This window comes from Stomoxys calcitrans, chromosome 5 (genome assembly GCF_963082655.1).
Source record: "Stomoxys calcitrans chromosome 5, idStoCalc2.1, whole genome shotgun sequence".
In the NCBI taxonomy this organism is placed as follows: Eukaryota; Metazoa; Arthropoda; class Insecta; order Diptera; family Muscidae; genus Stomoxys; species Stomoxys calcitrans.
In genome coordinates, this window is record NC_081556.1 from 65,143,621 (window position 1) to 65,169,403 (window position 25,783).

General features: G+C 37.7%; 2 long non-coding RNA genes across 4 annotated transcripts in view; both read right to left on the reverse strand.

The window, feature by feature from the left end:
* The window catches only part of LOC106082604 (uncharacterized), a 43,687-nt gene that overhangs the window by 10,126 nt on the left and 7,778 nt on the right, over nucleotides 1-25,783 (reverse strand). For all 3 annotated transcript variants that reach the window (XR_009398573.1, XR_009398574.1, XR_001220527.2), the window contains exons 2-4: nucleotides 14,413-14,447; nucleotides 14,129-14,351; nucleotides 13,806-14,048 (exon numbers count right to left, since the gene is read on the reverse strand). This is a non-coding gene — a long non-coding RNA (uncharacterized LOC106082604). The remainder of the gene's footprint in view (nucleotides 1-13,805; nucleotides 14,049-14,128; nucleotides 14,352-14,412; nucleotides 14,448-25,783) is intronic.
* LOC106082606 (uncharacterized) lies at nucleotides 5,881-7,571 on the reverse strand. Its single transcript, XR_001220530.2, has 2 exons — nucleotides 7,477-7,571; nucleotides 5,881-6,081 (listed from the first exon to the last, which is right to left on the reverse strand). It is a non-coding gene; the product is annotated as an uncharacterized LOC106082606 (long non-coding RNA).

Consider the following 25,783-nt stretch of genomic DNA (forward strand, 5'->3'; position numbering starts at 1 on the left):
CAATACTTTGTAACCATTAAGCGAAGAACATTGAATAGCACCTGCTGACTTATCGCCTTTAATTTATTTTTTTAATATAGTCAAACATTAAATGCAACTAGACTTCCAAAAATATTCCAGAAATCTCACTCCTAAGAATTTTGAGAAAAATTTCTGTTGAATATTTTTGAATGTATAAAATGGCCGACTATCGATAAGCCAATTTTCCCCAAAACCGGACCCTATATCACGAAAAAAGTTAATTTTAACTAGTTTTAGTCGTCTAATTTATCAGTCATCTATCAGTCAAAAGCAAGCAGTTTTGATTCTAGTCAAAATTTATTCGTTCTGTAGGCTTTGATCGTAGTGTTGTACACATTGAAATATTGTTTAAAAAATTTTTAAATTTACTTTTTGATTTATTGATATTTTTCCAAAAATTTTTACAATGGAAATACTACAATAAAAATATAACAATGAAAAGGACTTAATACCCACCTTAAGTAAGAAAATGTGTTAAAATATTATTAGTCGGTAAACATTGTATGTATGAGAACAAGTTTTATATTACACCACAATTCAAGTTTTATTTTACACTTACGGTTGTCGCTCGGTCAATTGACATCAATTATTTATTTATTTCATTTACCGAGTAAAAATTGTTGGGCAAAGAAAGAAAAATTTTACAACTGCAAAAACATTGAAATCTCTTCGCATTTCTGATTTCTAGTTCTAGCACCTTTTCTTATTTTATCTCCAATAAATTAGGGAAATTTTAGGACTTATAACGACATGATGCAAATTATAGCCATATGCGGCAATAGTTTGATGCAACTTATACCGGACATCTTTTCCTTCAAAATCGGATTTTCGATCGACTTTAAAAAAGTTCGGAGGAGAACAAGGTGGACTAATCAAGGTGGTCTCAGGCGAACAGCCGGCCAGTGTGACGATTTGGCAGTGAAGGCCAGAGCACAGCCGTCAATAAACTTGGTTAAACTGGGTGGACGCAGTCCGAGTTAAGGTCGTGGGCGACGAACGCTCATGTAAAACTATGGAACATCGAAACGGTCGGTAGGTTAGGTTAGGTTAGGTTTAAGTGGCAGTTTGCCATCAGACTCACTAAGACTTGTTCGTCCATTGTGATACCACAGGAACAAAAGAAGGAAGATGTTTTCTAGTTCCTGCCGCTGAACCATCCAGATCGCTTTAAAAAGCCCAATAACTTGCATATGTTCACTTTCGCTAAATCAGACAGGTTCTCAAAGAAATGAGAATTTAAAGTGGAACTTCTTCAGACTGCTAATGCGGTACACACACAGAAGATGTTCTTTAGTCTCTTCTTCTTCGATGTCCTCACAGCTTCTGCAAAAGTCGTTTCTGGCAACCTTCAGTCTATCAGCATGTTTTCCGATTAGACAGTGACCTGTCATGCCTGACACAATGTTCTAGCCAATGACAGCAAAGCAAGTCTAGATTAGGCCACATAGTTTTGGAATGATCACAGACCCCTCTTTATGACCATCTATCATTCGTTGTCCTTCGGGCCTGGTCCTGAAAACTTAGCTTACATGTCGCTAGAGGCATACCCACAGATTCTAGTATCCCTAGAATGTGTAGGGTAGTTCTTAGTCTCGCAAGCTCGTCCGCTCTACAATTCCCTGGGATATCTCTGTGGCCCGGCACTCAGAAAAGTTGAATGTTGAACTGTTCAGCCATCTCGTTTAGATATCTGTGACAGTCGAGGGCGGTTTTTGTGTTCAGAAATACGTTCTCCAGGGATTTAATGGCTGCCTGGCTGTCTGGGAAGATATTTATCCGAACCGTCGTAATAACATTATATCTTAGCCATTCCACCACTTCCTTAATTGCAAGGATCTCTGCTTGATACAGACTGCAGTGATCGCGTAACCTTTTCGATATGACCAGTTCTAGATCTTTAGAGTCCATCTGGTCGTTTAGTTTGGATCCATCCGTATAGAAGTCTATGTAACTTCTGTTACCAGGGATATCATAGTTCCAATCGGTTCTATCAGTAATAGTGGTACAGTACTTTTTATCAAAAAGCGGCTCATGTAGGGTGTTATCCACAGCATCGGATATTGTATCAAAGATAACACAATTTGGCTAGCCACAATGTACAGAGGCATAAGATGTAGCATTATATTCAATGCATCAGATGGCGTCGTCCTCAGTGCGGCTGTGATGCATAAACAAGCCATCCTTTGCCTCCTACCAGGCTTTTGGAGTATATGCAAGTCCTAGGCATGCTGTGAAAAAAGTGGTCAGATGAGGCCAGATAGTCGGCCTCCTTTTATAGCAACGCCGGAAATATTCCATCAGGTCCAGGTGACTTAAATGATTTGAAGCTCATCAAGGCTTCCTTGACCAATAATTCCGTTATGATAAACTTCGATCAACCTCATTATTCCAAGATTCCGGTGTCTGCGTGAGTCCAGTCTCCATCAAAAACCTCAACATGTCGTCCGCTTTTTCTGCTCTCACTTCCATGTCGTCTACTAGCGTTTCAGTTTGGATATGGATTTTTGGGAGAAACTTTTTCATTTTGGCAGCGTCATTAACGCTATCGACTGGTAGCAGAAAAGCTCCAGGAGGCCGTGTGTAATACACATCCCAATATTCTTCCGCTTTTTTATAACGTGCTCTGTTAAAATGTCTTCGGACCTTTTTCCCTATGTTACGAATCTCCCCGGTCATCCAGTGTTTTTCTCGGGCTGATTTCTTTTCCCTTGCAGTCGTAATCCTGTAGACATTGTCGTCAATGTCTTCTATGCTTGGACAATCTTAACTACCTTGCCCAAGTCTTCTTCTTAGTATTCTTCCGAATTTTGGTCAGTTGGTTTTCAACTTATTTAGAAATCTTATCGGATTCGGCGCTGGCCCTGTTATTCTAACCTAAAGTAGGATAGCCTGAGAAGGAATGCACCGTGCAGACCCTCCAATCCTGAACCTCATCGATTAGTTTTCCCGAACATATCGTCACATTTAATACCTCCTCATACCTCATACCTACCAATATTAAGTGCTCTTAGGTAGTTAGTATTCAAGAACTCTGCCAGGGTTTGACCCCGCTTATTAATGTTGGTACTTCCCCACGAAATTTAGTGAGAGTTCGAATCTCACCCTATTAGTACCTTATTTCCTGTCTGTTTTGCTTTCCTCACCAGCCGTTGCAGTTCCGACGTAGTTGGCGGTGTCGGAGAGTTTAAAGGCAGATAAAGTGATGCCAGGTATGCTCCACCGTCTCCCTGTCTCATCACTGTTGCATGCGACGTTGACAACTCTGGGGAAAATACATAATTTAAACTTTTATGACAAATAACGTTAGTCCTCAACCGAGTTCCAGTGTGAGCATAGAATAATTGGTAGTTGATATGGTTCAGTCCAGAAACTTTGTTCCGGGTCATCCATGGCTCCTAAATTAAGGCAATGTAGAACTTGCCCTTGCCGATTTTCTCCACCAGAGCGTGAGTAGCCATCTCGCGCCGGTGGAGGTTTATCTGGATGACCTCAATCATTAGTTTTCCATTAGATGGTCTTCTTGGGAGCCGGTGGTGATCTCATCGTCTACTCCCTGTTCTTAAGGCTGCATTGACTTTCCCGTTACTGCACTGCCTCATGTTCTAATATTAGGATCTGTGCATATCCTAGTCTTCCGAATCTTGAGAAAGTCGGTAATGTATCCATCATGGGGCCCGTTTCGCTAGGCTGTATTGAGTCTACCGTCCCTGCACTGCCTGATGTTCCAATATTAGGATGTTTGCCTAGACTAGTCTTCCAAATGGGCTTCTGGGAGTAGATTATGGTCTCATCGTCGGCTCCCTGTTCGTAAGGCGGCATTGAGTTCTCTGTCACTACACTGCCTGATGTTTCAGCATTAGGATCTTTATCCATCCTAGTCTTCCTAATCTCGAGAATCGTTGATGGTTCCGTCATCGGGTCCGTGTTCGTTAGGCTGTGTTGGGTCTCTTGCCCCTGCACTGCCTGATGTTTAAGTATTAGGATCTTTACGTATCCTAGTCTTCCCAATATTGAGAGAGTCGGTGATAATCTCATCGTCGGCGCCCTGTCCGTTAGGAGTTATTGAGTGTCCCGCCACTGCATCGCCTGATGGCTCAATATGAGGATATTTGCCTATCCTTGTTTTCGCAATCGTGAAAAAGACTGCCATGGCCCCGTAATACGCCATGCCTTTAGTATAAGCCAAACTTTTACGGAGACTTGATCAATGCCTACCACAAGGAGAGTTCCTTCTTCCTGTGGAAAACCTTCCATTTCTCCACGACCAAATCTTGGTTTTGCTTGTTTAAGGCTTCCATCATGCGTTCCGTTCCGATTTCGCCGCCCACATCCTTGATGAAGACCGTCACCTTTATGAGCTGTGGGATGACCATCCTTCTCACAAGGTCGATCTTGGCGCCCCAGAGAGTGTGAATACTTCCCACGAGCTTTTTGACGATATAAATACATTCCGCTGGCGCAAAGCGCAACATTAAGATGTCCCCTCTATACTCGCAGCTCATAATTCGTATGGGTTGACCCCCTTCAGAGTTCAATACATGTTCGATAACCCTATCGTTTACCAAATGCCTCATCTGGGACCGTCGATCTGGTGGAATCCTACCGGATGCACAGCCGATATCGATGACTGCATAAGTCATCCCATCTCTGTTGTGCTTCCTTGCCTCTTCGGCGTAAGAGAGCGGCTCCTTACCTTTCTCAGTGGCCATCTTCCCCTTCTGTAATGGTTGTGGCATCCTTTTGGAAGTCACAATCCTCCATGAAGTCTCAGAGGCCGTGCGCGCTTCTTTGTTCCTGTTCCGACTTTGTCTCCCTCCACAGGACACTGTCTGGTATCTCCATTGCGGGAGGGAGCTCTTTTTCTTCTTCAACTCTTGGCAGTGTTATGCTCTTTGGGAGATCTGATTCGTTTTCCAGCTTCCGTAGAAGTGCTTAGAATGTCAGGCACTTTCGCCCGATTGCACTGCCGGTATATACTCCTCTGTCTCCTTCGTCGTACCTCGGATCGCTTTCCTAATCTGCTTGGGAGCTTAGCAAAGCCATCTGAATCAGAAACACCACCTTTACTTAAAGGTTGGGGACAAACTGTGCCTTCTCTGGTTTATCCGTCTCTTCCTCATTACTTACTCTGACGACTAGTTGTGCGCTTGAAGCATTACTCTCGACTACATGTGTCAAGGCACCCACACTTATAGGAGGGGAGGACAACATGCTGCGGTCTGACGCAGCATATTTTGTGCCTACTCCAAAAAAGCTTTAACATTTTTCGTATTAAGTAGTACCTTTTCTGAAATACAGATATTTTTCTTTGAGGAGGGTCCACTCCACTCAACGGATACTTCTTAACTATAAGATGAGGGGCCTCATTTTTAAAGAAGACGGCGAGGCCCCTTCCGGTATTCTGCTTTCGGATTAGTCGCGGAAATTTTTGATTGTTTCGCGGCCGAAATTTGACAGCAATCAAATGTTAATGTTTCCATACCAAAATACGTTTGTTATCTGCACTTATTGTTTTCACTATTTAATATATTTTTTTTTTTTCAAATAATGGCTGGTACTATGTTCGTTTTTCACCGTTGAAAACCATTTTTTCGTGATTACTTTTTTGAAACATTACGCAAATAACAATCGTAAAATAACAATTTTATTAAAATTTTACTGAAAGTAATGAGGGAACTTCCTACTGAATGAAATTAGAAAGATGTTTTGCTATGAAATCGATTATCTAAAGCTATTAATTTATTTTAATATTAATTTTTATATGTAAATGGCAACATTTTGGCCAAAGAACCCCAAAAAAACAAATATGGCAACCTTGTCAAACAAGTGAAAGAACGATTTTGGGAAAGTTTATCCCTATTTATGTGGTCCCGGTAGTGTCGAATCGAATTTTATTCAATGCGATTAAATTTCTATTAATACATTTAGTATTGGAACGTCTTTATAGGTGATACAAAGTAGGGATACCATTCGTATCTTGAATTAGCCATTTCTATCTACGTATAAGAAGGCTTCAGGGTGTGCATTGCGTTGAATTGACGATGTGATTCCTTATAAGTTCTGTAATAAAATTGTCAATCTTATTAATAAAATTTTATTGGAGATATATGTATTTTGTATAGTTGAAGTTACTGGACCTATACGCTGAGGTGCAGGCCCGTAGGCACTTTTATTCAAATGTCGCTATGCGTTTCATATATGATGGGGAAATATTAAACCATATGGAACAACCATACTTATAATAAGACGTTCCAAAGCTTGATATAAAAGTACATTCACATTGTTTTGAATATGTTTAGAAAAGAAAATGGATTTAAATTCAAAAAATGCGTGCCTTGCTTTCTCCATTTGTATGTTGACATGTTTATCAAAATAGAGAAATTTAACTATTTAAAACCCAAATAATTCAATATATCCTAAATGACTTCCTATTTCGTCTTGAGCTGGTACTATATTCGATTTTCGCGTTATTTTTCGCCGACTACTGTTTTTAGCTAATAGATTTTAAGGTACAATTTTTAATGTTTCAAAAAAATAATAGCGGAAAAAAGTTTTTTCAACGGTGAAAAACGAACATAGCACCAGCCGTTATGTCGTAATTAAATTTTCGAACAGGTGGGAGGAAGACAATAGTCTCGCATTTTTCGATATTTAAGGACATGTTCCAATCCATTGTGTACTTAGTGACAATATTCAACTTTTCTTGTAGTCCCCCACAAATAGTCTGAATACTCTTTCCACTATGAAAGAACGTATTTCTGAGCACAAAAACCGTCCTCGACTGTCCCAGGTCTCCCAACGAGATGGCTGAAAAGTTCAAAATTCACCTGTTCTGGGTACCGGGCCACAGAGATATCCCAGGGAATTGTAAAGCGGACGAGCTTGCGAGACTACACATTCCAGGGCTACTTCAATCTGTGGGTATGCCTCTAGCGACATATAAGCTAAGTTTTCAGGACCAGGCCCAAAGGACAACGAAAGATAGATGGTCGCAAAGAGGGGCCTGTGGGTATTCCAAAACTATGTGACCTAGATTTGAAGAGGTCTACCGCTTTGCTGTCTTTATTTTTTTTTTTTTTTTTTTTTTGGGAAGCGCATTAACTTTGCTATTTGCCTTGTTAATTGAAAGTGAGAGTTATTTAGTATATCGTTAATCAACGTGCAGTATTGAGTTATTATTACTTAATTTTCCATGAACATTCCATTAAGGAACAGGGGATATTTCTCTCTAGAATATAAAAATATCTCGGTTTACCTAATTCTAACATCTGAAATAAATTGTGAAGTTCTCCTTTGAAATATGAATTATTATTTCCCAAGGATAATGAACAGAAATGATGAAAAGTAGGCTATTGTCCGCAATTGGAATTGTTATTAGCAGAATTCCAAATATTTTAATAAATCTGTAATACTACTATCTTATCTTATATTTAAATTTGTTTTTAATCAAGCTACCTGTACCCCGCCGCAATTGCTGGATTATCTGCCTTTCCTTACGAAGTTAAATTTTCCATTTTATTGTGCCTTGGGTTGAGTTTCGTATCGTTCAATTGAACTACAGCGGTCAAAAAAAGTATTCATCATTCAATGTTTTTTTTTTAATAAGTCTACAAAAGACAATTGGAATAAAAACATATTAAACTAATGATGCAGTAGTGCTTGTGTGATATATATGTACACAATTTCATTGTTTTTAAAGAAAAAAATAGTATTTATTGGAACAAAAAGGGCCATTTTACAGCTGAACACAAAAAATTAAACAAAAAAAGTATTCATCATTGCAAAAAAACAAAAAAATAAATAACATAATTAAAAAAATTAATACTTTGTTATTCGACCACCGCGTCTTATAACTTCTTTTAAAAGGTTTGACATCGATTGGACTAATTTAGCGGTTATATTTTGGTCTATATTAGTCCATTCCTCCATTATCACCTGTTGCATTTGACTCTTGCTCGAAAAATTGCGCGTTCTCAATTTGCGTTCGAGATGTTCCCAAAGATGTTCAATTGGGTTCAAGTCGGGACTTTGAGGAGGAGTTTTAATGACTTTGGGGCAGTTATACAGCATCCACATCTTGGTATTTAAAGCAGAATGTTTGGGGTCATTATCTTGATAATATTGAAAGTTATTACCAAGCCCAAGTTTTACAGCACTATCTTTTAAATTCCTCTTTAAAATGTCAATGTAATACTTATGATCCATTACTCCATTAATAATTTCAAGATTTCCCGCTCCTGAAGCCGCCATACACCCCCAAACCATTAAACCACCTCCACCATGTTTTACAGTAGCAACTGTGTTTCGTTCTTCAAGCTCTGTATTTGGTTTTCTGTACACTATGACCTTTCCATCGCACCCAAAAAGATTAAACTTGCTCTCGTCTGCAAAAATGACTGTTTTCCAAAATGATTCGGGCTGTTTTACATACATTTTTGCTAAGTTTAGCCTTTTCACTCGGTTTATTTTATTTATAAAGGGCTTCTTACGTGCAGTTCTTCCTCTGTAACTATGCCTTTTGAGTGTATTTCGAATTGTTTGTGTAGTAACTTCCTTCCCTAAATATTCCATAGTGTTTTTACGAAGAATGGTCGCATTTGTCTTCGGAGTTTTCTGAACTTGCCGCACTAGCCAACGCACATCTCCAACTGAAAGTGCTTTTGGTCGACCAGATCTTGGTTTATTGTCAACAGTTTTCGTTTCTGTCCACTTTCTGATGATGGATTGTATAGTAGATCGTGGTCTATTTAATATTTCACTGATAGTTTTTTGAGTTAAACCATTCCTGTGGTGTTTTATTATCAAAACTTTTACCTCATCAGAAACCTCGTTTTGCTTACGACCCATTTTGACAAAAACTATATTTTCAATGAAATTAAATATTTGCTGTCAAGGGCAAAGCCTCCTTTACTAAATAAAACAGAAAAGGGGGATTCCCAAATAATATTTGAATTTGACTTTGATGATAGCACATCAATGATGAATACTTTTTTTGTTCTGTTTTTGGTGTTATTATATAAAATTGCATTTTTTGCGCTAATTAAATTTATTTTTTGAATTTATTTTAAAACATATTACGCAAAATAAACTATTGCATAAAACTGCATTATTTGTTTACTTTAAATTTTCTTCAATTACCCAAAATAAGTGAATTTATTATCAATTTTGCTAATGATGAATACTTTTTTTGACCGCTGTATGTCAGATTCAGTTGTCTTTATGAAGTCGTTCTGTCTATTCAATCTAAAATTGCTATCACACGATATATGCTGACTATTCAATCTAAAATTGCTATCACACGATATATGCTGTCACTTTCTGTATCCAGAAGACTTGACGTATGTACGTCAAATATGATTAGAGCGCGCTCTAATCGGCATTTATTCCCATATGTGTTGTACTTTTTTCATACATATAGACACATATGTATAAAAAAATGTGTGTTTGGTGATATAAGAGCTCGCTTTAATCGAAAGAGTTGCATATTTACTCGATAATTAAATTTTCATATAAAATTTTTTCTTTGTATCACACGATGTGTACAACTTTTAGAGCTGCTATCTTGCTTAATACATATCGTGAGAAAGCAACTTAACTAATGAATCAACGTTTATGCGAAATATATTCAATATTTTGGCTATTACGTATATCAATTCCCTGTGTATGGACTAATCGGACGTTTCTTTTTCATTGCGCGATTTTATACAAATTTATGAGTCGATTATGAATGGCAACCCAACTTCAGTTGCGTGGTTTTTTCTCCTGACAATGCTATACTTGCATTGCCAGGAGCAAAAATCAATATCAGCATTTTTAAAGTTCAGTTTCCAAGATATTTGTAAAAAATCCATAATCGACTCATTAATTGCAATTTCAACCAAAATTAACCGTCCAGGCATTCTATTGCACATTCTGCAACCACGATGCCGGTTGTCGCAGAAGTAGTGGCCTCAACCTTCGAAACACCTTTGTGCATAAAATTTCGACATTGGTCTAATGCAGGACTTCATGCCGACTTGAACAATCTCCTGGAGTTGCTTAACAGTTACGATGGCTTTATTGTGGATGGCGATTTTAATTCTTAAAGTTTCTCCTGGGACGATAACACCGAAAATAACAATGGCAAGACTACATGCCTGGTTACTTAATCATGCGTTGGACATTGTGCGACTCTGCGGTAGTTCGCCTTCCTACCCTAACGGCCATCATTTCTTGACCATTTCCTATTCAGCCCTAATATATTAGATCTTGTCAACCCAAACTTTAAGATATCCTCGCTCCCCACTTTCTCTGATCACTTTCCATTAAAATTGAATCTTAACCTCCTCCCATCTGGGATATTAAAAAAGTCCCCGCAAATGTACACGTACACAATGTAAATGTACACAGAAAAATCAATCTCTAATATAATGTCTCCCATAAATAGGTACTGGGAGAGCTTCGAAATTGACAACTACATTAAAGACTTAAGCAATGATGTAAATTCCACGTATGTTGCCCACTCTAAAAAAACACTAATTAACCAGGACAAATTTCCACTTTCCGAGAAAGTAAGGAAATTCTTAACAATAAAACACAACTGGCAGCAAGATCTCAAAAAGATCTTTCACAGAGCCGCCAACAGGCAAAGTCACGAATATATTATCCTCTCAAAGCAAATACAGCCTTTAAAAAAATAATTAAGAAAATCATAAACATAGAACATACATAATATTTCAACAAAAATGTACAAAACATCAAAACGGGGCCTTCAGCGTTTCAAGAGGTTTACAACTTGGTTGGGGGGAGAAAGTCGTCTCTTTGTTGTGATATACATAGCTATGGCGAAAGGTGGTCTCATTTGTACAACCACAATTCATATGGTGCAATCATTCTTTGTCATCAAGCTGATCGACGTTTTGCCAAGATACACAAAAAATTTGTGTGCGTGTGTGTATACGTATTCGTAAATGAGCAGAGAATATGCCAGAAAGAAGATAACAACAAATAGAATGCAAACAAAAATCTGGCATCTTAATATCTTCAATCCTGACCGGCTGTTAATAGCTGTTCGCGTGAGACCACATTATTAAATACGCCTTGTGATATAACCAACAATAATACTTTGCTGTACAACAAATCTGATACTGTGGAGCGATCCCAAGTCTCGAATGAAGAAACATTCAGACAGGCAACACCCCTGAACCCTGTCGCTGACTTCGACTCTAGGGTATCCAATTTTCTCTCCAGTGTCTTGAGTGATTTAAAGTTTTAGCGACGATTTTACAAACCAAAACCAAAGTTTTTTTTTCACAAATCGTCAATTTACTCCACAAATACAAGATACAATTTCACCACCTGGTCGGATTGAAAGCGGGCTACCTCAGGGTAACGTCCTGGCACCTTTTCTGTTTAATCTTCTCTTATACGGTTTCCCATACATCAGTCAGGAATATCAAGCCATTCTCTACGCTGATGATTGCATGATTAGTCCACATCATTCGTTGCCTGGTCAAGCGCTTTATAAGGCCTCGGTTCACCTCAGACAGATCAATAATTTCTAAGAAGATTGAAAATTAGAATAAACGCTGCGAAATCGGAAGCAATTTGCGTCAGAAGTGCTTTAGGAAAATGTCCGCGAAACGTAGTACCCGAAAGCAAACAACTTCAACTTTCACTTGAGGGCACAAATACACCATTCAAACGATTGGGACATCTATAAGGCTGAGCCGATAATATATAAGGCCGAGCTGAGAAAGGTTCTGAACAAATCCTGGGTGGAATTATGCAGCTCCGTGGAGGATACATCTGAGGCCTCTAGGCTAAGAAAGATTTTGGCCTCGAGACATTACCGTGGGGTATATTCAGAAGTCAGAGAATGTTTGGACAATGTCTAGTGAGGAAACACTAGAAATGCTCGTTGATACATATATCCCGAGAAATTCAACAACAGACAACGTGGCGCTAGAAAAAGCTGTCACTGATATGCATTCGTCGGAGGCCATTAGGGAAATTGTGTTTGAGCCGAAAATCCTTTGGGCGATAAGAAGTTTCGACTCCTTTAAGTTGCCAGGCCCTGATGGTGTATCACCGGTTGAATTGTAAGCTGTGTCTGATAGACTGGTTCCCTGGCTTAGGGAGATATACTCTGCTTATATGAGATTGTCATATATACCTGTGGGATGGAGGTACACGAAGGTCATTTTCATTCATTCAACTCTACCGTATGAAAGTTTATTAGTAACTTACTAAAAGATGCATTACGGCAGGCTTGGGATCTGTGGATCTAAAAAGATGTGTCAGCAGAGGAACTTCTCAAGGAGGTGTACTGTCTCCTCTACTTTGGAATATAGCCATTAAAAAATTATTATTGTCTCTGGAAGAAAAAGGCGTAGAAGTGGTGACGTATGCTGATGACGTGGCAATTGCGATTGGGGAAAAGTTTCCCAGCACTCTAAGAGATACACTTCAAGAAGCTCTACGTGTGACAGCAAAGTAGGCTAACGAAGACAGAATTAGTTCTTTTCAGCAGGAGATATAAGTTGCCTACAGTGGAATCTGTAACCTTGGGTGGAGAGAATGTTCCATTTACAGAAAGCGCAAAATACCTGGGTGCTTTGCTAGATAGGAAATTTAACTTCAAATCCAACATTTTGGAAAGGCCAAAAAAGGCCACTCGTGCGCAAGAGAGCCATTGGGAAATGTAGCACTATTCCTGATAGAACTGATTGGAACTACGATATCCCTGGTAACAGAAGTTACATGGACTTCTATACGGATGGTTGCAAACTAAACGATCAGCTGGGTTTTGGGGTGTACTCTAAAGTTCTAGAACTGGTCATATCGAAAGGTTACCCGACCACTGCAGTGTGTATCGAGCAGAGATCCTTGCAATTAAGGAAGTGGTGGAATGGCTAAGATATAATGTCATTACGACGATTGACATTAACAGATCTCAGACAGCCATTTAATCCCTGAAGAACGTATTTCTGAACACAAAAACCGCCCTCGACTGTCGCAGATTTCCCAACGAGATGGCTGAACAGTTCAAAATTCACCTGTTCTGGTTGCCGGCCACAGATATATCCCAGGGAATTCTAAAGCAGATTTCCCAACGAGATGGCTGAACAGTTCAAAATTCACCTGTTCTGGGTGCCGGCCACAGATATATCCCAGGGAATTCTAAAGCAGACGAGCTTGCGAGACTAGTAACTACCTTACACACTACATGGACACTAGAATCTGTTGGTATGCCTCTAGCGACATGTAAGCTAAGTTTTTAGGACCAGGCCCGAAGCGCATCGAATGAAAGATGGTCACGAAGAGGGGGCTGTGATCATCCCAAAACTATGTGGCCTAATCTAGACTTTAAGAGGCCTACTGCGTTGCTCTCATTGGCTAAAACAGACGTCTCAGTCATTGGTTCCATCATGACAGGTCACTGTCTAATCGGAAAACTTGCTGACAGACTGAAGGTTACCAGCAACGACTTTTGCAGAAGCTGTAGGGACATCGAGGAAGAGGAGACTATAGAACACCTTCTGTGCATGTGTCCCGCACTAGCAGTTAGAACGAGTTCCACTTTAAGTTCTCATTTCTTTGAAAACCTGATCTGGATGGTTTAACGGTAGAAACTATAAGGCATATTCCTCCTTCTGTTCCTGTGGTATCACAATGGACGAAAACGTCTAAGTGAGTCTGATGGCAGACTGTCACTTAAACCTAACCTAACCTAACCTAAGAGCCGCCCTACAACAAAATAATCTCAGTATCATTTTCATATTTAATGAATAATAAATACTTACCCAAATTACAAAATTGGTTTCCAATCCCATGGCAGCCGGTTGTAGGTACCGGATTGACCCGATGAAGTCCTTCATCGGAAAGGGCTGCCACCTCAGTGTACAGCACACTGCTACAACAACAACAACAACAAAATTGGTTTTGTATAAAGTAGCCACCAGGTCGGTGCTGTTGTAAGGATTCCCCATCTGGTTTTCCATCTCGTCTATAGTTGCCACGGAGCTTGAGCTCTATGAGCGCACAATCTTGAGAAAGTTTGTAAATAAGCATTACGAAAATCGCAAAGTTCTCCAATTCTGTAATATATGATGCTGCGAATATTCACCCTCTTTGCAAATTTGTCATGCAACAGCTGAAGACTTTCAGTCAGGGACTAAATAACCATGAAAATTCAATTTGGTTGACATTTTCAATGCTAGGAAAAATTCACGCCGGTCTGAATCGTATTTATCACCGATATCCATCCTCAGTGAAACTCCCGACAACGATGCAGACCACAATACACTTGCACAATTTTTCATCAAAGCAACGTCCGGCTCCCATAAGGGCTTAAAAAGGAAGATAACATAATGTTACACAATAGTTATTTAAATAATGAGTCTAACTCACCTCGCTTTATCATAACTTTCAAATATTCTCTGTACCTGAAAAATAACGACATTAACAATACCATGTATATTATATTTATACTCAAGCCAATTTTCAATAATTTGTAATACGTGCTTTGCACTTCCATTCATAAGGAAAATTATTTTTCCTACAATATGTATGCAGTCGTACCTGCTACTAATCCTAACTACTGCATTTACAGTTTATCTATGTTTAAGTGTTGTTGTTATTATTTTTTTGTTTTGAGCAGACATTCCGTTCTGTTGTCATTTGGTAAGGCCGTGAGCAAGCGTTGTCACGCTCTAGCACTGTAAATATTCATATATTTACTTTCTCATAAAGCATGTGGCTTAAATTGAATTTAACAACGAATCCACCAGTAATATTCAACAGTAAAGTTAGGTAAATGCTTTATTTGTATAAAAAAGCATTGAAATTGAATACTAGAACAAGACATGTATAGTTCTAAAGGTTTGTATCTTAACAATTTGCTAAGTATAATCTGTAATGTAAAAGAAAAAAAGAAGACTCAAACTAAAAATACAATTTTGGATATTATTGGTTGATTCGTTGTCTAATTCATTATATGTATGTATATTTACTTTCTCATGAAGCATGTGGCTTAAATTTAATTTAACAACGAATCCACCAGTAATATTCAACAGTAAAGTTAGGTAAATGCTTTATTTGTATAAAAAAGCATTGAAATTGAATACTAGAACAAGACATGTATAGTTCTAAAGGTTTGTATCTTAACAATTTGCTAAGTACATATAATCTGTAATGTAAAAGAAAAAAAGAAGACTCAAACTAAAAATACAATTTTGGATATTATTGGTTGATTCGTTGTCTAATTCATTATATGTACATCCATAAATGAAAACAATGTATCTATTTTTGTAAATTTTAATTGTAGTAATTTCTGTAGATTAACCATCTGTGTACTCAGGTTTGTTAGTGTATTTCTAAAACCCCGTTTACTCTGCTCACTAAAAAGTGAAGGAATGTACTAAATATATTAAAAAAATATAGTTAAAAAAAAAATGAGAAGAGAAAACACGCGAAGGTATGGAAACATTTGTCTATGTAGAATCTTTTCGAATTTGATTAACAGGCCTCGATTTTCCAATTCCGATATCTTTTAGTTCACAACCTTTTCAAAATCGGTCGTAAAATTTATTTCTATGATTGATATTTCTTTAATGTTGAAATCATTTATTTTGAAACCATTTGTTTTGAACGAAATCAATTAATTTGTGGCCACATTTTAGATGTTAATTGACGATAGCTTGTCTTGTTTTGATTATTAATGTTATGATTGTTTTCACTATGAGTTCCTTTTGTTGTTGTTGCATTTTTTGATGCACTTCGGGCTGCGTTTTTGACTGTTGTTGTTGGTTTTGTTGATTCGCATGCATTTTTCCGGTTGTAACCGGATCGTAAAAAACTAGGCTATTACTGAAATGAAGTAAGAAGGCGGTCAGTCAGTGTGGCTTTCAGTATCATGAAGGGACACATGAGACTACGATCTCACTTATGCAAAATCGGTGCGGCAAGTGGTAGTATGTGTAGAGCATGCGCCGAAGAAGATGAGACGTTGGAGCATTTTCTAAATCATTTCTCGGCTTTCGCGGATAACAGACACCGGCACTTAGGTGGGTACACAATACCAGATATGAACCAACATAGGGGCGTGGTATGGAAAAAAATTAAAGATTTTGTAGTAGCACGGAATTCTTAACATAGGTACTATATTCGTTTTTCACAGTTGGAAACACGAAATTTGCACGGTTACTTTTTTGAAACACTACAAAAATCTCATTGAAACCATAATACTTTTATGAAGATTTTTTGAGGGAATGTCCTACTGAATGAAATCAGCATTTTTTTTTTGTTTCAAAATTTATTATCTAAAAAAAGTAATCACGAAAAAATGTTGCGAAAAATGAACATAGTACCAGCCATTAGGTGTATGTCCATAGTGGCATGGGGCGGATTAATATCCGTACACTCTTTTCAACCTTACCTAATTGCTGTTAGTCAAAAAAATTTTACGGGTACAAAATAGCGTGTGTATGAGTAGAATAACCATCTCTCATGACTACTTAAATCACACTCTTCAAAGAATCTTTCGATGCCAAGACTTTCACATTGGCGGTGACATCGAAGGGGTGTTTAACAATATTTAACCGACACACTGATCCAATCTAATCCTTAGACCGAGTGGACCTGGTTAATAGAGACTGAATAAACCATATCCTAAGAAACAGGTTGATACATTGTCTGTCCAATGACATATATATAGGTTAGGTTTATAAATATTAAGAGAAAGTGGGACAGGGCAAGCCACAAGTGGGCATTTTGTCGCCGTTCTTAGGGGTGTCCACCACAAATTAACTATTACGGATGAAGGCTGAGGAGGCATTTAATCCAGTCTGCTATGCCGACAATATTATAATAATTCTAAGTAAAGATCCGAATCAGCTATGAGAAGTGCGAAATGTGTCTTGGAGATGACATACGACTGGACTTGACATAGGGGTCTCAATGTTAACCCAGATAAGATTTAAATCTGCCTGTTCACAAGGAAGACGAAGGTGGGTCAATTTACGAACATCTTTTCCTCAATAGAACGATTTCGATACGTAACAAGGTAAAATACTTAGATGCGATCTTGGACTGGAACCCGAATTGGAAGTGTCACTTCAGGAGCGCACCGAGAAATCTCACAGATGTTGGGCACTATGCAGACGGGTCGCCGGCTCGAAATGGGGTCTGAATCCGAGGATAGTCTAGTGGCGTTGAGAAGAGTGATAAGACCAATACTTAGTTTCGCCTCAGTAGTTTGGTGAACAGGGATGGACAAAAAGTGCAATGTAAGGGCGATAAAACAGGCTCAGGGACCACGTTTTCTTGATATAGGCAGAACGATGAGGATCACGACGACTAAGGCACTGAAGACTATTTAGATATAAGACCCATAGACATACAGATCAAGTGTGAGGCTATGGATGGAGTATAGGAGCAGCTCAAACCATCGCGGTATAATCGGGTCGACGATAGGAAACCTGGAAGGAATGGACGAGGTTTCTTATCGTATAAAGAGACGACACATGTGGTACGAGGCACTGCTGCCAACGGCACAGTCTTGGATTGACGAAACTCTGGTACTGCCATCTGGAAGTTAATACTTCTCCAATGGATGAAACCTAGAGGACAGAGTGAGCCTCGGGGTCTACATTGCGAAACCAGGCATTGAGATCTGTTTTTAGTCTGACGGGACAGACGAGGTAGTACTTGGAGTGTTTGAGAGAAAAATCATTCGTAAAATATTTGGACCAGATTGCGTAAGTGGAGAATAAAGCGTCGTATGAACCACGGCACAGTCTTAGATTGACGGAACTCTATGACGACGATGTCACCAAAATACAACGTTTGCGTTGGCTATGATCCCTCTAATATCCTGCTGGAGAAGATCATACGAAGTGCAGATGTGAATAGATATGGCATACTACTCACAAGACAACCCCTGCTATTCGCCCATCGATACCTTACATCGATATCATGGTTCGGTCACAGTAAATAGTAACTGCACCCTTTTGAAAAATCGAAAGATAATCAGTGAAAATGGGTCTGACAGTAAATGGAGACAAGACAAAATCCTAAAATGCCTTGTAGTTACAACCGAGCAGATAAAGGAAATGGAAAAGGTGGGAATCATAACTTTGAAATAGCAATTTTATCTACCTCGGCATCGCCGTAACCGAACGAATGACACCAGTTTTGAAATAAAGCGAAGAAAAATAGTGGCAAACATGCGCTTTCAGTGTAGAAACAGTGTAGAAACAAGGCCACCACTCGACAGGAGAATATTACTCTATATAAGACGCTGATACCATTTGTGAAAGCAGACTAGGCAGTGCTTGGAGTGTTTGAGAGAAAGATTCTTCGTAAAATATATTTGCGTTAATGGAGAATATTGGCGCCGAAAGAACTACGAGCTGTATGACGACGATACGATAGTTATACGTATCAAAATACAATGGTTGCGTTAGCTAGGTCATGTTGTCAAAGAAATATTTTGAAGGCGATCACCGTGGTACACACAAACTGGGACAACCAAAAGCCTGATGGAAAGGACTAAGTGTTGGGAGACACCTCGTAACTTGGGGTCAGATAATTTAGAAGGACGCAGAAAATAGAGGTGCTTGGAAGGTTATTCTAAATTCGGCTTTGGGACAAAAGTTCTGTCATAGCCAATATAAGTCAGTTTAATGGCCGGTTTGTTGACGTCGAACGCAGGCGTCGGCCTGCAAGATATATTCACTTAAAGGTAGTGGCGGTTGCCCAACAACAAAATATTGTGTGCACTATCTGTCAAAATCAATGATTAATGCAATTCTGACTTTAAATATGTTAATAGTTCACGCCATTTTTCGTTGTTTGTTATGGTTCTTAACTATAATACACACCTACACTTCGCGTGAAAAAATTTTACTCAGCTCACTACCTGGTAATTATATCATGGGTTTGTATATCTGATTTTAAATGAAGAATTTATCGAACAAGTCGAACAAAAACTTAAGCATATCTCAGGACGCACTTATAAGGTGAGGTGATTCGAACAGCTGAGTACAATTTTTTAATTTTTGTTGTGATTTTGCAGTAAATCTAAATGTCAAAGCCTGGATAACACAGCTGTGATTTTTTTCTTAAATTTTACTAAGATGTTCTTTTTGATCCGATAAGCAAAAGAACAGTGTTATAATGAAAAAAATACAAATATAAAACACATTTGAAGAATTCAAATTGTTAAACAAAGTTTATTTCTAAAACAACTTTAAAACTTCAATTTATTGCTTTTGCCACTCAAGGCAGTTTCGTTACGGGTTGATATTTGTTGTTGTGCTAATGAATCTACCTCTTAATTGTAACATATCGTAGCTGCATGCATATCCTAACATTTGCCAAAAATGCGCACCTAAGAATAAGCACCTAAGAAGCCCACCACGGATTCAATGATAAAATTAAGGGGCCAAATAAGGGGCTTTTTACAGATATCTCTGTTAAGCGTACTTCTGCAAATTTGGACACAAATAAGTGTTTCTAGGAACTCCCAAAGGCCACGAGGTATGTTGGGCTCCACCTCACCCGCCAAAAAAGTAATCTCCTGGTAGTGTACCGTAAACAGCTGAGTAAAATTTTTTCTAGCGAAGTGCACTATCTGTCAACGAGTTTTGGTTGTGTTTGTATAATAATTAAGAGCAATAACACACACAACCAACGAAAAATGGCACGAACTAGTAACATACACAAAATCAGAGTTGCACTAATCACTGATTTTGACAGATAGTGTACTCAATATTTTGTTGTTGGGCAACTGCCACTACCTGTAAATGAATATATCTTGCTCACTATAGTCATAATCGCGGACACCCTACTCAACGCAGCAACATGTTGCATTCGGCTAACTGACCTATGCTCCAAAACGTAATCGTAATTCTTTAGCTCTAAAGCCCACCTAGATATTATTGAGTTCAGCTCTTTCTTGCTCAGGGTCATGGTGAGTGAAATCCAATCAGTAGCTATCGCTTTCCCTGTCAGCATATCCGGAATCTCTGCAGCGCATAAATGATGGCCAGCGTCTCCATTTCCAAGTTCAGAAACCTCCCTCAACACCGATAAATGACTCACCAAATCCTCCGTCGCGATCATTATGTCATCCATGCAAATAATAAACCTTACAACACTTTTAAACACTGAGAGCCGTGTTTAACCGACTCCGCCTCAACAAACACGTAATAAAACCCGTTCCGCAAATCAAACTTCGAAAGTTAACACTTCCCTGCCATCCAGTCCAACAACAATCTTTCGCCATCATCTTGTTCTGAGTTCGGTAGTCAACACACATCCTTAATTCTTCGTCTTCTTCCTAAAGACTTTCTAAAAGTTTTAATCTTTGATCGATTTACCGCTAAAAATTGCGTCTTGACTCTAGTCAACCTATTCACATCTGTGTTGCCTAGTGCGCTATTTACATTAACTGCCAGCGACCGTTTCAGTAGCTCGTTCTCGCGCTGTAGCAACTCGTTCCCCCTCTGCAGCAGCCTCATTTCTGTCTTTATTAACTCTACTTCGAAAACCCCTTTGTATATAATCACTCGCTCGTTTTCATTTGTTGCCGTTTTTTGATACTCACATGCCTGTGTCTCTTCGTTGACGCTGTCCATATGCCACCCTGCTGCATCACCATCGGCCGCACCGGCTGCATTCGCTTAAAGTGTTAACCCATGACCTAATTACCACTAATCACTGATTTTGACAGATAGTGCACTCAATATTTTGTTGTTGGGCAACTGCCACTACCTGTAAATGGATATATCTTGTCTAAATTCAATCAAAGAGTCAGAGTCAAGTTATTTTACATGGAAAGCAAAAATCCACCGCGGTTCGAGTCAGAGTCTAGCGTCATGACGCTGCTGAAATAGATTCTATTCTATTTTGGCAGCGCACAGTGGGCCAAATGGCAAAAAAATTGGAAATAAGTCTACAACTTTTTATCTGTTGATTTTAGCCATACAAAATGTTCTAGACATTTGTAGAGGAGGACATAGGCTTTCAGAAAAGTGCTGTTGTTGGTCCATATCTTTAATACAGGGTGAGCTACAGGGTGTGAAAGTTGACCACTTTTGACTTCTCCAAGCTTCTGGGGGCCATAACTTTTGATCTACTCAACCGATTTACATGATTTAGGACTCTAGAGAAAGAGCTTGACAAGATCTAAAAAACTTATGCATAAAGTACCATGCCATCGTGTACTGTTAAGGAGTTATGAATTGTTTAATTTTAAAATATGAAAATTTGGCCTTGGTTTTTTTCAGTGTTTTTTTAATAACTCCGTCAATTTTAAAGCTATAAACTTCATACTTCACACAAATTATGCCAGCATATGTGTGCATAAAATACAAAAGGAATCACGTGAATATCTTTGGCGGTTTAAAAATGGCATCGTTTTCAATATGAAAAATATTTTTTTTGTCAAAAAATTGCAAAATTTTTCAAAAAAGATACTCCCATTTCCTTTAAGTTTTCGCAAACTTTGGCCGTCAAAGCATTATCATTTCTTTCCATTTTCACAAAGTCGAGGTATTAAGAAAAGTTTTAAGTGCTAATTTGGCTAATTTCGATATCAAACAACACCGTTATCTTAAGACCAAAATGGCCAATTTTTTTACTAAACTTCAAAAGTTTCTCACTGGAAAAAAAGTTCCACGGGGATTTTTTCGCTTTTTTTGAACTTAAATGAAAGCTTAAAATGTTCCCAACATTTTAAGGTATGTCTCGCCATATCCTAGCCATAAATGAGATCGTAGCGATCAAAATACTGAAAAAAGTCAATTTTCAAGTAGTGCTATATTCATTGCTAAAAAACAAGTATTACGTCACATTTTATTGCAAAGATGTTAAATAAACTTTTATTTGGTAACACTTCTTCTACAAAACACAAAAAGAATCATGGAAATATCTCTATTCTATTCCATTTTATGGAACCGGCAATAAAAAAGTCAATTTTTCAAAAAAGTCGAATTTCCCAAATTTTGTTTTTGTTGTCCTAATTGCACATGACACACTATAGCCATATTTACGCAACATACCTTATCGTAAAGGAAATTTTCATACCTTTCCAACGATGTATAAAACATTTCTCAACTCGGATTCTATCTACTCTAAAATTCATTTACACTTCATTAAACTCTATATAAAAATGTCTATTTGTGAAATGGAACCTTATATGGGGCCTACACTAAAACATTGATAGATTTGCCCAGGGTTTACAATACAAATGTGTTAGAATAAAAAAAGGTCTCCTGCCAAAGTTTAAAAAAATTGGAATAAAAATATGTGTTTTAGAGCGAAAACACTTCGCATCGGCGTGCGTTTATATGTATATTAGCTACTCCCAAAATAAAAAAGCATTTTAGTTTTGTATTATTTGATTTTATTCTCTACCAAATAATCTAAGGTATCAAAATTTAAAAGCTCTTTAATTTGAATGGCATCGGGATCGTCCTTATCTATATCGTCACATATTTTTGGTAGCCATTTAGTTCTGATGCTGTATAGTACCGGATCAGACGATAACAATAAATATTGAAGTAAATCATAATTTTGGTTAAATTTGGTGCTCTTTCGGGTATTGAAAAGCCGGAACTGTTTAACATCTCTATTACGGGATTCCTGAGCTTCTTCTGTAAGTTCTCCTAACGGAAGTATGTTGTATTCCACAATTTCCTTGCCATGATGTAAGACTTTATGTACTGTCGGTGTTAAAGCTTTCCACGAATATAAATCAGATAAAATGTTTTTTGTGTCATTACTATAAGCTTCAAATTTGGTTGAATTTATCATCTTTTTGCTATTGATTACAGCCAAAATCACTTTGAATCGTCTTAGCAAGTGTTCATCAAGACCGGTTATTTTAGATGTCGATACGGGGTCCTCAAAAAACCGCCTTGCCGAGTTGCCATCATTTGTGCTTCCGTATCCGTAAAGAGGTTTATCTATTATAAGTCCCTTTTGTTTAAACTCCAACTGGATTCGATTCTTCTCTTCCTGCCTCATTTTGTGAAGATCTTGGTTGTTTCTAGCAGAGACATCGCGGTTTCCAGGGCTAGTCCGATATTTAAGGTCATACGATAAATGCAAACAATACTCCATGAATCGAATTCTACAGTGCAGGGGCGAAATACCGAAATTGAGCGCATTTTCGTTTACTAAATTTTCATCAGACTTGTCCTCGAATTGCCCATTCTTCTTGCCACAAATATTGCATCTCCAATTGGACATAACGCCAGTTAATGCGTTTGCCACCTTTCCATCGATCATAGTGAGTTGTAGTTGAAACGAAACTTTTATATTTCTTCCCAATTGGTTTATAACAATCATGGGTAATGCAGCAATTTCTTCCTTTATTTCGTTCACCAAAGATCGTGTTGTGTTCCGGTCTTCCTTTGTATACTCAAACCGAATTGGGCGACATAAATATTTTGACCCAGGTGTTCTATTTATCCATATATCTTGAAATGCATTTTCTTTCGATGATGAAGATTGGTCCTTGTACAATCTCATTCTCAATGGTACTAATGATGCCATGAAAATTGATGCGAAGTTGGTATCTATTTCTGTTTGTTGCTTATATTCGGAAAATCCAGATGATCCATCACAACCCCATTTGCTGATCAAAACCACTTCGGAATTATTACATGTGTTCAACTGTTCTTCAGTAAAATTAGAAATAATTCTAACAGCTGTATTTTCAACAAGATCAGCAAGTTTCACTCTTGCTTTTAATTCGTCCACGTATATATTTGATGGCACCATTTTCGTCCTGGTGTTGTACAATTTATGTTTTGAGGGTAAACAACCCCATCCTTTTTCACGAAGAGCCTTCCTCATTGTTGAGTATTTGTTTCTTGAGAGGCCTAGGTTCAAAATCAGGGCCAGTGCATCTTCCTCCGTGAATTCTGTAGTCGATTTTGGAGTTGGAATACTTTCTACCATTCTCTTTACCCTTTTCGGAGATGCTAATGGTAAAACATCGACAATTCGTCCAACATTTTTTGGTTGTGTTTTTAACAATGCTGTTTTGAACGTATCTTTTATTAAATTTGGCGGATGTGCCGCCAATAGTTCCTCTTGTTTTTTCTTTTTGGTTTTCTCCGTAACTTCGTCGTATGCTTTGCTAGGCCGGCCGGGAATCAGCGGTTTAATTTCAATAAGTAGATCCGATTTCAGCCACTTCTCATACATTTTGAAAAACTTGATTTTTGCGAATGAACATTCTGGCAACCTTCTCTCAAATGATTTGTAGAATTTTTCAAGTTTGTCTAAAGCGTCTTTATTTAGCCTTATTCCATATATGTGGTCCAAAGTGTAAACAAGTTCCTTAAATGACTCCGTGTATGATTTGGAATCATTTTTGATGTCCCATACAATTTTCGAAAGAGTGGAATACTTCAGTATGACTTCCATAACTTATAAATGTCCTTTACGCCTCTACAAAATATAATGAAGAAAATTTGGATTTTGTTCAAATATTTATGCAATATATTCACAATTAATGACCCATTTCAGGTATCAGACGCAATCGTAAAAAGGGGTCCAAAGTGCCTCTTTTTACTTACTCTTCTATAATTATTTACCTGGACTCGAATTTGGTTAAAAAAAATGACAATGAATTTTTTATGGGTAGGTTTTTTCACATTCATTGATACGGTGGATTTCCTGGGAATTCGACATAGCGAAACAGGTAACATTTGTCTGCATCAAATCTTAACACAAATATATATATATATGCAGGTATATTTCTAGGTTACTTTTTATTCAAAAATCATCAGCTTACATTAAAAATAGATGTAGGTACTATACAAACGCACGCCGATGCGAAGTGTTTTCGCTCTAAAACACATATTTTTATTCCAATTTTTTTAAACTTTGGCAGGAGACCTTTTTTTATTCTAACACATTTGTATTGTAAACCCTGGGCAAATCTATCAATGTTTTAGTGTAGGCCCCATATAAGGTTCCATTTCACAAATAGACATTTTTATATAGAGTTTAATGAAGTGTAAATGAATTTTAGAGTAGATAGAATCCGAGTTGAGAAATGTTTTATACATCGTTGGAAAGGTATGAAAATTTCCTTTACGATAAGGTATGTTGCGTAAATATGGCTATAGTGTGTCATGTGCAATTAGGACAACAAAAACAAAATTTGGGAAATTCGACTTTTTTGAAAAATTGACTTTTTTATTGCCGGTTCCATAAAATGGAATAGAATAGAGATATTTCCATGATTCTTTTTGTGTTTTGTAGAAGAAGTGTTACCAAATAAAAGTTTATTTAACATCTTTGCAATAAAATGTGACGTAATACTTGTTTTTTAGCAATGAATATAGCACTACTTGAAAATTGACTTTTTTCAGTATTTTGATCGCTACGATCTCATTTATGGCTAGGATATGGCGAGACATACCTTAAAATGTTGGGAACATTTTAAGCTTTCATTTAAGTTCAAAAAAAGCGAAAAAATCCCCGTGGAACTTTTTTTCCAGTGAGAAACTTTTGAAGTTTAGTAAAAAAATTGGCCATTTTGGTCTTAAGATAACGGTGTTGTTTGATATCGAAATTAGCCAAATTAGCACTTAAAACTTTTCTTAATACCTCGACTTTGTGAAAATGGAAAGAAATGATAATGCTTTGACGGCCAAAGTTTGCGAAAACTTAAAGGAAATGGGAGTATCTTTTTTGAAAAATTTTGCAATTTTTTGACAAAAAAAATATTTTTCATATTGAAAACGATGCCATTTTT